The 13647-nt window shown below is 41.3% G+C and overlaps 1 protein-coding gene and 1 long non-coding RNA gene across 10 annotated transcripts in view; one reads left to right on the forward strand and one right to left on the reverse strand.

The window, feature by feature from the left end:
• The window catches only part of LOC310886640, a 34013-nt gene extending 25405 nt beyond the window's left edge, over window positions 1-8608 (forward strand). Inside the window, exons 1-2 of the long non-coding RNA XR_014575397.1 lie at window positions 1-4962; window positions 5239-8608. The exon at window positions 1-4962 is cut by the window's left edge and continues 25405 nt beyond it. This is a non-coding gene — a long non-coding RNA (uncharacterized lncRNA). The remainder of the gene's footprint in view (window positions 4963-5238) is intronic.
• Window positions 1-13647, reverse strand: part of ENOX1 (ecto-NOX disulfide-thiol exchanger 1) — a 365091-nt gene that overhangs the window by 220965 nt on the left and 130479 nt on the right. The gene's annotated exons all lie outside the window — the stretch shown is intronic.

Consider the following 13647-nt stretch of genomic DNA (forward strand, 5'->3'; position numbering starts at 1 on the left):
CTTCAGCTAGAAAAGTTTACACATTTCAGATCATCCAATCTTCTACTGATTGACTTCCATGCAAATCGAAATATAAATTTTACTAAACCATATTTAGTGCCAGGAGAATAGACACTTAATATGCACATGACATTTAGACATGAGTGAAAAGTATAACACTGTTTACAGATGGTATCAATAAAACTCTCTTGCTTTTACCTTTGAAACTGCTGTAAAGCATGATCACTTGTGAGCATATGCGCTGACTAGGATGGCTACACCCCTAATAGAAACTGTCAGAATAACCAACTTCCTCCACACATTTGTCCAAAAGAAGAGAAATACATTTGTTTTGACTGGTTTGCTAACATTTTGCAGTCTGCTTCCCATTCCCCAGATCTTCAAAAAAATAATCCTGTGGCTGGAGCTGTTTTTGAAATAGTAAATTCTAAAAGGATTCTGTAGAAGTCTCATTGAAAATACATTTTGATTTTTGTAAATTAATTTACCCCAGAGGTCACTAAATCCCATTCAGAAAGGAGACTGAAGCCAGTACCACATGTCCAATTAAAAGAGCAAGACCAACATGCTTTGAGTATCTGGATGTATGTGATTAAAGTCCATAAGAAATTCAGCAGTCACATTTGTTTATTTATGTTTTCACATGTCAAATTCTGAAAAACAAACAGCACTGCAGAAATCGTGATCTGTTCACAGATAAATGACAAAGAAATGGGGCCAGCCTAATAAATTATTTGTTCACTGCATATAATTCACCCTATTCTACTGTGTCCTCAAGCGAATATCCCATTGCTTTCAGTCCATGGAACAGCTGTTGAACTGCCTCCTGGCTGTTTGCAGGAAGTTTCTTTGAATGAGGAGCAAGAATTAAGAACAAATTTCAAAACAACTGGAAAAAAAAATAAAAGTACTCTGTTCTTTAAAGGATCCTGGACTCATTTTAATAAACTACAATAAATCACTTTTTCTTTGCATGGCAAATTTTCAATTTATGAAGTGCCCCATTTAGTATTATTATTAAAATAGACTTCATGCCTTTTAATTGGTTTCCTTATCAGTCCCAGAAAAACATTTTTTTAATAAACTGGGAATGTACTAACGTACGTTGCTAGTTTCAAACCCATACTTTGCAGCGTAGAAGTCAGATATAATTTGGCTTCTTTCAGCTTTGGCAGGAAGAAGGGAGACATAAGAGAGTGAAAAATGGAAAAGAAAAAAAAAAAGCTAAAAGAAAAGGATTCTTCTAAAATACAAACTGCCTGCAAGGGGGACAAACTGTGCCACCTTTTTCATCCAGAACAATTTCTTGGGGATTGTGGTTGTATTCCTAGAAGATGCAAGACCACAAGCAGAGCTGGGGCTTTGTGGGCAGCTCCTCAGATGAAAACACAGATGAAACCCCATTGAGGAGGAGCAGCAGAAGCAGGAGAGATGTTACATTTGCTCTCTTGTTCTCCTCTGCCTTACACCAGCTGTTCAGCAAAAGCAGCCTCTGTCCTTATGTGCTGGAGAGGGAAGCACATTTTGTGCAGACTGGGGTGCTTTTGGGCAGGGATAATGGTTTGCTCTTTGTAATTGAGTCAAATTCACCTGGTTTCCTGCCATGTTCTGCCATGGAGGTAAATGCAGCCCTCCATTGGCCAGATAGCACTGGTTTTCCTCCCCAGCCATGAATCTATTTTGGAGACTGGGAGCTCTGTATTCACTAGCTCTGGTTGTGTACCCTCAATCACACACCTGCCCTCAGCATTTAGTGGAAAAACTGGTCAGTTTTTTATCCACGCGGTTACAGGCTTTGCTAAGTGTTGCCTCCTGTTACTCAAGCCTGTCAGCAGGATCTGTGCCTGCCTTCACGTCCAGGCTCTATGCAATCAGCTGTATAATGGCCAATCCCTGCTTTGAAAGTCTCACTGATTGAGGTATTATCTGGGTCCAAGCCTCCAGGATTTTGCTGGGAGAGGGGACAGCAGTGGGGAGCAGAGCTTGCTGTATGCGATTTGTAAAAGCCACTATAAGAACCGGAGCACAGCAGTGCGTCCTGGCTCCAAGCAAGCAGTGAGCCCTGAGTGTGTCTGGTGTGTAGGAGCTGCAAATCTGGACTCTTAGGACATCCCCTGTATTGCCCAGCCATGATGATAAATGGCTTTTTCTGCAGCAATTATCATTGACCTTTTCATTCATTCAAAAAATAGCATAAAATTATAACAGATTTCTGAATACACAGGAAGGGTCCCACTCTGCCAGCCTTATTCCCTGCATGGCAAGATTTTAATGTGCCTGCATGGGACTAGATGGCCCTTGTTAACATAGTTAGAGGGGCCTTGTTAACATAGTTACAGTTTTACTCATTAATTTCAACTCTGTTTGGAAAATAAGGAGTACAGGCTTTGTGTACTGAACCAGGTGAAGACCAGAGTTCCCCAGATATTTAGGAAATCTGTGATGCTTCTACATATCCTACAAGATCACAAGAACACCTAAAAACCCAGGTTCATTATAAATGAGAAGTTTCTGAGCTCTATACCGTTCAGTATAATTTATTGTATTTTGCTGGATCATGAGAGTGGGCACAAGAGATAAGGACTCTGGATTCTGGCAGTTTTCTGAGGTTTGCAGTTTTTTTCATGATGCTTGGCTTTTATTGCTTATACTTTTTTTCCTTCAGTTTGGAAAATGGCCCTCAGCTAGGGACACACTGTCACCTTTATTCAGAGTGTCTGCAGTGGGCTCATGTTTTTTCTAAAGAGGCTGGCTTTTCTGAGAAGTCAAATTTCTACCCTTAGAGTGATACCTGAAAGAGAGGTAGGAGAAAGGAGGAAGAGGTGTGAAAAACTATTTCTGTTTCTCAGAGGGGATCCACATCTTATTCTTACTCCATCCCTGGCTCCTCTACGCTAACTAAAGGTGCCAGGGTAATGCAGCAAGGAGCAGGCACAGAGCTGCCCTGAAGGGAGCTATGGAGAAGACTCACATAGTGCTGGTGTTCAAGGTGCAGACGGACAGACCAACCATGCCAAGCCCTGCCAGAGGACAGGCAATGCACTGGTGCAATTTCAAAGACATTTCAGGGCTTGGTTCCAGCAAACACCACTTCACCCCCTAGAATGACTCAGAACTGAGGCAGTGCATAGTCTCCCAGATGGACTGAGTGATGTGCTCTACCTAAAAGCTTCAAACACTATTTCCATCCTTTCCTGTTAATAATAATAATAATAATAATACCAACCAAAATATCAAAAGCAATACAATAAACATTCATTTTGCCAAGAGTAGCAGAGCAAATAAATGACTTATTCCAGTCACCCAAATGTGTGCATGTGCAGGCCAAGTACATATGCTTGCTTTTCATAGAATCATAGAACGATTCTAGCTTGCTCAAACTTGAAGCTAAATGGAATGGCACAGGACAAGGCTAACAGAATGAAATTTAATTTTTCCCTGACATGTAAAACTGCCAGAGTTTTCAAGACAAATAATCCCAGTTGGTGACATCTGACTCTCATATTTGGAATGATATATAGCAAAGAATTCATCAGACTTCGTCCTGCATTTGGTTTGGGATTTTTTTTTCCTGTTAAGACTTAGGGTAAAACCAAATGCTGCTGAGTCTTAGCTTTAAAAAATGAAAATGTCAAGGTTGGAAGTGAAGTCCAAGTCTATTGCCAAGGTTTCAGAGCTGCAGGGTAAAGAAGAAATGTAAAAAGAAATGTAGAAACAATAGCTTGAAGTAGAAGCCCCTAGCACCTTCCCCCTGAAAGACTACCCCAGAAAAGCTGGGGGTGGGCTGGGGTGGGGTGTCTCCTTGCTGTCAAAGCAGAAAGCCCTGCACTGGCTACATGTGAATCTTGTTATAATCCATTTATGTATCACCTGAAATTGCCCAGGTCAGGGATTAGAAATAGCTTTAACGGTGTATTTCTTACAGGACAAACACTCTGCTAAGTATTAATGAGAAAATCTGTTTGATGGCTATTTGGTTGCCTCTATCTGTTTTTTTACTGACATGTACCTGTATCACAGAAACATATTGTGGCTAAAGAACTGAACAGCCAAGGGATGCAGTTACCCTCTCCTATTACACAGAATGGCCCTACACAAGATTTTAACGTGTTGCTGAGCAGAAACACAGGCTGCATCACCTGCAGTGGACTGAATCACGCAGCTTAACAAACTCTCCGTTACCAGGACTTCTCTGTCAGCAACATGAAATCAGGGAAACTGGTTCATCCAAGGCACTAGCCTTAAAACCAGGTGACATCTGCGATCACACCCACCACTGCAAACATCTTCTCCCTAAGTCACCAACAAATGTTACTAGCGTCACATCAGATTAATTCAAGTTTAAATGTCAAGGGCAATGTTCTCACACTGCTGCATCCCTCTGCTCCCACTGATTTTGTCTACTTGCTCATTCTGAAAGGTATTAGAGCACAAGTTTTATTAAGGTTCCATAGAAACTGTAGTTAAAGTAGCAAGGTTAAATCAAAGTTTTCGGACTTCTGTGAAATATAATTCATGGCAGATGTAATAAAGAATTTCTAAACGAGCAGGCTGGTGATTTTTTCCTATGAGTAATCCACTGTTTTACATTTCTAAAGTTTCTACCTTCATAAAAGTCCTCATGTTCAGCAAGTGTGTCACATATGTGCAAAAGAATGTAAACCAGACTCATTCTTATTCCGCTGCAAATAAAAACAAGTATTAACCCCGTGGCTGTATTTATGACCTGCTGCAAGGTAGCACTTGCTCCTTAACAGGTGCAGCTTTTTCCCTCTTACAGGAGGATCATGAAGCTCTGCTTTTCAGCTGGCATGGTGGTTAAAGCTCAGCCCTGCGCACCTTGAAGTCACTTGATTTCAAGTCACTTGCAGAACTCCCTCTTCACATTTGAGCAGGTTTGTGCCTCCTCGCAAAGCGCTGTGCCACTCATACAAAAAAGCAAGGAGTGGGCCTCAGGCAAAGGTGTGTGACAAATTTTAATGAGATAAGTGACTTGGAAAGAATACTTGGAGCTAAATTAGAGCGAGCATCTACTGGGAAAGAGTGACTGTGTTATACTGTATGGTTTCCCCCCACCTCCCAGTCTCATGTCCTGGAGGACTGTGATCAGTTTTTCCACCTTTGGCAAGGATTTTAGTTGATCTTATTGTTTGCCTTGGGGAGATGAGGTTGTTTGGGTTTTGCTCTTTAATTTCCTGCACGCAGTTCTTCAACAGGACAAATTCTGTTTTATTCTAGGTTTTGAGAACATCCCTCATTTCTTTCAGTTTTCTTCAGTATTTACCAGTGACTTCAGTAACAAGAGAAAGAAAAGAAAGGTGGAGCAAACCAAATGAGAAACTGCTAAACCATAGACAGCGGAAACTCCAACTATTCACGTACACACAGGCCAAAGGGCCCAAAGGAAAAAATAAAAACATAAAATAGAATGGAACAATTTCTTAGAGCTTTAGAATCTCTTCCCCCCAAAGAGTTATAGCTAGAGAACACAAACAAGGAGAAATGAAATCCAGTGGTGTCAACATCTGAACTCTAATAGCCCATTTGAGCATAGCTAGCCCATGTCAAAGCCCTGCTGCTGATGATGGCTGAGCTGTCTGGAGTAAGCCTGCTTCAGGCTGACCCACCTGAGGTACGCTCAGAGGCCTGCCTGCCCTGTGGATGTACACAGGATTTTGCAGATTCCTTCCAATTATCATCTCTCAGGAGCACCTCTCACTCTCAGGCATGCTTTTAAATTCTTATCTGGGCTCTCATCACCTCATGTCTCAATTACTGTGACATCCTTTTCCTGGCCACTGACAAACTCAGTCTTGTCCTGATGGTGTATTGATCCACGATGCCGCTGCAGACATCATTCCCTCATCTCACACTCTGCTGTCTTTTTGTTCTTCTTCAAGCTTCTTTTCCCTGTTATACCAAACAAGCAAACGGTCTTCACTTTCAAGGACTCTTCCACCTTACTGCTCATTTTATTCAGATCAAAAGGTCAACTCGCACACCCAAATAGGCCATAGTCCCTGCCGCCACTGATCGCTTGCCAACTTTTCAATGAGGTGTCTGTGTAGTGTCTCTGAGCCTCATCTCCGCATTTGTGAGAAAGTCTCTGTAAAATTGCAATACCACTTTGTTGCAGCCCCTCAATGCTCTCTTCAGAAGTACCTGCTCATCAAATAAAAGTCTTGCCAATAGTTATGCTGCAGGTGGGCTCCTGTGGCTGTTTGTGGCATCTTTCTGCTAAGGGTAATTTTACAAAGAAGGAGATGCCATGACATCAGAAACTTCCAGAAACACGGCACGAAGTTCTGCCCAAAGCAACCAAGTACAAGTTGAGGTATTCCATCCCACAAATTTTAGTCTAATATGAGCTCCTTGTAAGGTCTTTCAGGTGGATACCTACTTTCCCTTCTCTATGCAGCACCTACCAGCATAATTTCCTTGTCTGTGACTGACACCCTACAGTAATGCAGCAGAAAACCTCCAACAGTTGCCATACACACACACAAAAAAAATAATAATAAAGAAACTAATCATCCATAGATGAGCAAAGCATAGTGTCATAGATGAAAAATGGGAAGGAGACAGGATAAAGGAATCTTGTTTAATCACTAGTTTCCATCTTGGAACAAAAACAGTTTACAGTTCTTTGAGATTTCCTCCTCTCTTATAGCATTCCAAAAATATATTACAGAACAGGAAAGCGTGTGTATGATGAGGACTGTAAGATAATGAAAGCTTCACATAACTTACATTTATCATCTGAGAGGTTTGTGAGAAGCTTTAGAGAGACCTAAACTAAGGTAACACAATAAAAACAGAAATGTCAGTGCTAGTAAATGCCAAGTAATGCACACTGGAGGACACAGTGGAAGTGCCAGCATACATTACATGGCTCAGCATTAAGTGGGTCAATTTTCAGACCAAGAAAAGTGATTTTTCCCCTCCATACAGCCCTCATGAGACCATATCTAGAATGACATGCACAGCTTTGTGCCTCCCAGTACAAGACACTTGGAAACTGGAGTGAGCTCAGTGGAGACCATGACCTCATGTACATGACACACAAGTGGTTGAAGGAGATGGACTGGAGCAAGAATGAAGCCAGACCCTCCTCTTGGGGTGTGCAGTGGAAGGACAAGAGTCAGCAATCAAAAGATGTGCCAGTGGAAATTCCAACCGGACACACAAAATAATTTCTTTCTAATGAGAGTCATGCAGCAGTGGCACAAGGGCCCAGAGAAGCTGCAGTATTGACATACTTAGAAAGTTTCAAAATTCAGTGGGACACAGTCCTAGGGGACCTCAACTAACTTAGATGCTAGCCCTTCCACTTCAATTATTCCATGAGATTTTGCACTTGGAAAATCATTTAGTACCTCTACAGGCAGGTCAATATAAACCTCCGGTCTCTCAGAATTAAGATGAAAAGATTCAAAAAAGCTTTAGATAGATATGTCTTACTGGAGGAAGTCCAAAGGGCCACAAAGATGACGAAAGAACTGGAGCATCATTGGTATGAGGAGAGGCTGAAAGAAGTGGGACTGTTCTACTTGGACAAGAGAAAGCTCAGGGGATCTTATCCATGTGGATAAATACCTGAGGCAGGTAAAGAAAATGGAGCCAGACTCTTCTCAGTGGTACCCAGGAACAGGGCAAGAGGCAGTGAGCACAGACTGAAATACAGGGAATTCTATCTCAACATAAAAACAAACAAAAAACAACAAAACCTACACGTTTTTACTGTTAGGGTCGTTGAACACTGGCATGGTTGCCTATAGAAGCTGTGGCATCTCCGTCCTTGGAGATATTCAAAACCTGATGGGACGCAGCCCTGAGCAACCTGCTCTGGTTAAGCCTGCTTTGAGGAGGAGGGCTGGATCAGATGTCCCCAGAGGTGCTTACCTTCAACCTTCCTGTGATTTTTATATATTAGACAACATGACTGTGAAGATTCTATGTTTATAACAAATTTTGAAATAGGAATATATAAAACCTCCTGTTTCCTGTGTCTAGCATGAACTCTTACAGGAAATTTCTTAGTTCCTTTTTGACTTGCTTCCCCCCTTTTCCCAGCCACTTTTATGGTCAAGAGAGAACTAAAGGACCCCCAAATTATGTGTCAGTTCCTGTGATCCTACAAAAATTCCTTCGTTTTTCCCCTCTCCAGAAAGTAGTGTGAGGTTCAGCCTGGGAAGGCTGACATCTGGACTCCAGAGAGATTTCCCATCAGCAGGATTCCCAGAGATGTGGACAACATAATAACAGAGAAACTTTCACAGTCCACTTCTTCCCTTCATAGCCACGTAGCTTCCTGCCTCCCCCTTGCTGCTGCAGCAAGTGTTCACACAGAAAAACAGCATTTGGAGAGGAATGTAAGTTTAAGTAAACATATAGCTGCAAATTCAAGGTCAGGAGAGTGTTCGCAGCCACCTCTCCATCCTCTCCCACAAAGTGTTTCATGCACCAGGAAAAATCAGGGCAAGATTGCACATGCCTGAGTGAGTAGATTATGATAGGAAATGCTGGCTTATCTTCTGCTTTACAGCAACACACATTACAAATTGTCTGGCAGCTACTCACTCATTCACTCTCTCTGTAAATAACTATTCAATAAAATCTGATAGAGCCGTGCAAGGCACCAAAGCCTCTCTGTGATTTCCTCCATGCAACCGCCAGGCTGGAAAATCAGTGAGTCTCAAGGGCAAACTGCACGTGTAGGTGGGGAAAGGAGAGGCTGGTGGGTCCTCCTGAAGAACTGCTGTTTCGGTCAAGTAAATTTGTCTCCTAGCTTGATGTACATGCTTCGTTATTATTATTATGTTCCCTTAGGTGACTGGTTTGTCTGCGTTGCTGACACAGAGACCAGGTCTGCATCTCCAGGAATGAGACAGGAATGACAAGAGGTCAGGGCTGAACAGCAGGAAGGATGTGTGGCTTTCTCTCCCCAAACCTTGGCTCCACTCCAGACCTGCCAGAGCATCTCTCCCAATCTCTGGGAATGCTGGCGCCCCAGAGACTGTGAGAGAAACCCGTGCCTGTTTGCTGCTCTCAGACAGAGCAGTCATTTGTCCCAAAGCCCAGAGCCTTGGGCAATCTCTGGTGTATTTGGTTGTATTAGAGAATGTGTTAATTATGGTAATAATACAACTAATATGGCTTAGAGAAGCGAGTCTCAAATGGTGCTTACGATTTCCTGCTTTTCCTTTGTATGCTGCCTAAACAAGCGGTTGATTAGAAATCAGCAGAAATTTAGGTATTTATGTATTTAATTTTTGTTAAGTGGCCATTTACATTTCATGTGTCTGCAATTTTTTCTCTCTTGCACAGATCAATTTTCTCTACCTGGAAAAGGGGAATAAGGTAATTTGACACCTGCAATTTTCTGTGTTTACTGCAGCTTTTCAGATTGTGTCATAATTATACATATTTTCTAATTATGAAATCAAAATTTGGAAGAAGGCCTCTTATGATAGGGTAGAAAAACAACTGGATGTCCTAAGTTGTCTTTCTGTCACTCTTAGAAACAATAATAGAGTTGTTCCCTCCGTCCTAAATCACTGTTCTGTGCTGTTGACCTGAAGGTGACATCTACTGTCTTTTCTGCCCATGAACCTCACCTTCAAGAAACAATTTTTTTGTCAAATTTTTTCTCACTTTTCCACTCTCATCTACTTTCCGACATAGCCAGAGGAGGAGACAGAAGACAGTTATTACAGTTATTGCAGCGAGAAAGCAATTGTGTCTGTAGTCACTGGGAGCAAACACAAAGCCCCACTGCACTCGACAAAGCAAGATTAAGAACAGATCTCGTCCTGGAAAATTAAGCATTGCCATCATGATCTCTTATGCTTCCTTGTCTGAGTGAGGGACTTGGAAAGCATGCTCTTGACACAATGTTTCTTGGTGGTTGAAAGGGTAAGGACTGACAAGGAACTACAGTAGTTTAGAATTAATGTCCACGCCGTGCCAGGGTGTGAAGAGATGCTAAGAATGAGAAAAAGAGCAATTCAGACTCTCAGGAAAGGATAACTCCCTCAGCAGAACAATATATTTCTTAACCACTGACATCCATTGACCTCCTTCCTTTTAGCCTATAAATCTTGCCAACTATCCTGACCCATAGAGACCTTTAATGGAAATACAGTAATTTAATTCAGACGTAATCCATTCTTTAATGATAGAGCATGCAGAAAAAGCTTACATGGGCTTCCCTGTACATGTAATTAGTAGATCAGAAGAATAAAACAATTAATTTCTCTCTGACCAGTTCAAGGAGATAAATGTTTGTTTAATCCAAATTAAAATGTTCCTTTTCTTTTTTTTTTTTTAATTTTGTTCGTTCTTCCAGCCCAAACAATGGCACGTGATTACAGCTGAGCAAGAACCAGTATTCATATCCCACAAATGCTAATTAAAAGAGAAACAAAAGAAATTGCAGTGGGGCGAAATTACTGATTTCAGTTTTTGAAGACTTCTGTGAGGAAACAGTAACAACTACCCTTGCCACAATAGCAGCAGGTAGTCTGGAGCTTTGGGAACTCAAGGAAAACCATGGGAAAATAAGCATTGAAGTCTGCAACCTGCCATTTGCCATCACACATCTCCAGTGAACCCCTCAGCACAAATCAGCCAGAGTTGCCGGTACAGGCATTTACTTGCAGGTTGTGAGCAGAAAAGTCCATCCTGGATTAGACAGATCTTTTCACAGTGGAAATTGTATGGCAGCTGCTGTGTTTTCCTGTCTTCTTTTCTTTTCCTCTGAGGAGAACATCTTTTTCTACCAAATGCAGAGATGAACGCAACTCCATACTGGCCAAGAGGACCAGGCAGCTGTGATTACATGGCACAGTTCAAGACCTTTCCCTTCACTGGACAGTGCTGATTGGGATGCAGAGAGAGTGTCCTTCTGGAGCCTGGTGAATGTATGTTACAACTGATGACAACGAGGATTTTCTCTGATGAGAAACTCATTCCCGCACACTGCCCAGTTCTAAAAGTGACCTCTAAACGCTAAGAGATAAAACAGTGTCTTTGGGAGCTACAGTCTCTTCACCTCACATGAATCTTAAATTTGTTCTTCTTGCAGGAAAAAGAAAAGATTAAAAAAAAAAAATCCATATTGGTAATTTAAAGTATCATGTCAGGAATCTGTGCCACACATTCCTGGGATTTTGGAATTGGTGCGAATGACAGGGAAGGGGTGAGACTGAAACTGATTTTAAAGGCAGTGCATTGTTTAAAAAACATTAGCACGAAGCAAGTGTGAATGCAAAACAGCTCAGACCAAGCTGCACATGGAAAGAGAAATGCAAAGAAATATCTTCTAGCCATTTTGAGCAGCAGTTGACAGGTAAGATTTCCTGTAAAAGGGATGACAACATTGACCTTTAGAAAATTATCACCAGATAGCAGAGAAAAGCTTTCCTCTGTTTTTCCTGGGGGACGATGAGCTGCACACAGACAGGATGCCAAAACAAGACAAAAAGCTGGAGGTATTTTTAAGTGTGCTGGGGAGCTACATACACCCTGAGATGATCAGCTCTGAAATAAAGCTCTAGGAACACAGAAGTAACACACTCATGAAATGTACTGATTATTACAAACACCAGCACTCTCTGCAGAGCCCTGCCTACAGATAGGGCTCCATTAATTCATGTTAATGGAGTCGCCTCTCTCCAAAGGTGATTTTCGGGCAGACTGACAAATTAAAGTGGAGATTTGTCCCCTGACACCAGAAACCTTTAGCTGCATGCACACACAAAAAGCAGGAGAGAAGCATCCTAAAATTACAACCAGTAGCAACCTCTTGTAACAATAAGCAGGCAGGCATATGGATTTCAGGAGAAATTATATTAATTACTTGTACATATTCTACTTTACAGATGAATTAATGTTTCCCTTTTATGCTTTCTGTAGCTCTAGCAATCCTCATGGCCATTAAAACACAGACACTAAACATCACCCAAACATCCCACGTCAGCAGAGAATGACAAAGTCTCATCTCAGGCAGGGATGGCACAAAGGACTTCTGACATCTGACTACCTGACTACTGAAAGGAAAGAAGTTCTGAAAAGTATTCTCATTTATCTGCTTTGCCCCTTTTCTTTGTAGGTATCTTTTAACGAGTAAGAATTCTTTTTTTTTTTTTCTCCTCTTTTTGACGAGAGGCTTGTCTAAACCTGCCCTTTACAGAAGCATGGCAGAAACTAGTAGCTATGTGCGCTGGTACCAGTGACCCCTTGTGGAAGCAGATTATCTTCTCTTGGTTCATAAATCTACTTGTCAACCCTACCTGGAGAGCAGACAACTCATCAGTATGGATTACTGAAACCACTTGCTGGAGAAATAAAGCTACAGCAAGATAGATTAAAAAATAAAACAAAGATCCCCCTTGGGATGTGACAATTCCTTTACCCCAGGCATAGAAAAAAATACAACCTTGAAATGGGGAAAAGTGATCTGCAGAACCAGATGCTGAGAAGAGATATGCAGGAAAATGGCAAAGGAGCTTCAGCGACAATGCTTGATCCAATCTGGTTCAGAGCACAGGTTTACTTTATGGCTCATATTTATCACAGCCAACAATGCTGAAACTGTACATTTCAAGGTTGCATCTATATTTCAATTTATAAATCCCTATGGTTAGGGGATTTTAAATTCTGCCATAAAATCTTGGCCAATGTGACCACGGGCCAAGGGCATTTTTCTCCTGTTAATGCAATAACAAAACATTTTGCTTGTGGCATTGGTGACTCATGGGTGGATTCAAAAAACAACTCAGGAAAAAAAAATTAATCAAGGAGTGGTTTCCAATGTAATCTACAAATTTGAAACTGTTTGTCCAAATGCTTGTTAGTAAAAAACAACTTTGATCCGTACTATGGTGCAGTAACTAGCAACAGAAGTTATTTAAATAGGTTAAAAGCACATTTATTGTAGCACTTTTTCCTGTTCCTGCATACCAAGTTTTTGAAATTCCAGCTCATAATGCATAGCTCTGTAGTCCTTTAATGGAGAAATTCATCTAGCCCTGCTCAGCTAGAAGGGCAATGGCCAGTTAAGGAAGCAACTCCTCAGGAAGGACAAAAGATTTATAAAGAAAAAGGATGGTCTGGCTATGCAGTCTGGGCACATCCAGCCGGCTCTTTCTGTCCATCTCAGACAGTTGTTATTTTCCCAGCAGTATATGTGCAGATACATAAAAATGAAATTTTTAGTGTATTAATTAACCAAGAATGGCTAAATATATAGCTCCAGGGCTGTATGTGCTAACTCAGCACAAATCCAATGCCTTTCATAGGCCTGTTAACTTACCTCAGCCAACATTACAGCCTGTACAACTACAGACAATCTCAAATTTCCTGACCTTTTCAGTCTGTGTGATAATGTTAACATAAACTTAAAGGAACTGTCATTTCTCTTTCTGAAAACCCTTTTTCTCTTTAGATTGCAGGATCCTGAATCACAGGGAAAAGAAGGCAGATTTCTCAATTGCCTATAAGAAAATGAAACCTGAGGCCAGCCTGATGTATGCAGGGACATCTTCTACTATATCTGAAGGGAAGCATTTAGTTCCAAGGGCTGATAAATTACAAGTTTGGGTTAATAAAATTAAAGCATTGTTTTTTACCTATATTCTTCTTCTT

The sequence above is a fragment of the Anser anser genome (genome assembly GCF_964211835.1).
Source record: "Anser anser genome assembly, chromosome: 1".
In the NCBI taxonomy this organism is placed as follows: domain Eukaryota; kingdom Metazoa; phylum Chordata; class Aves; order Anseriformes; family Anatidae; genus Anser; species Anser anser.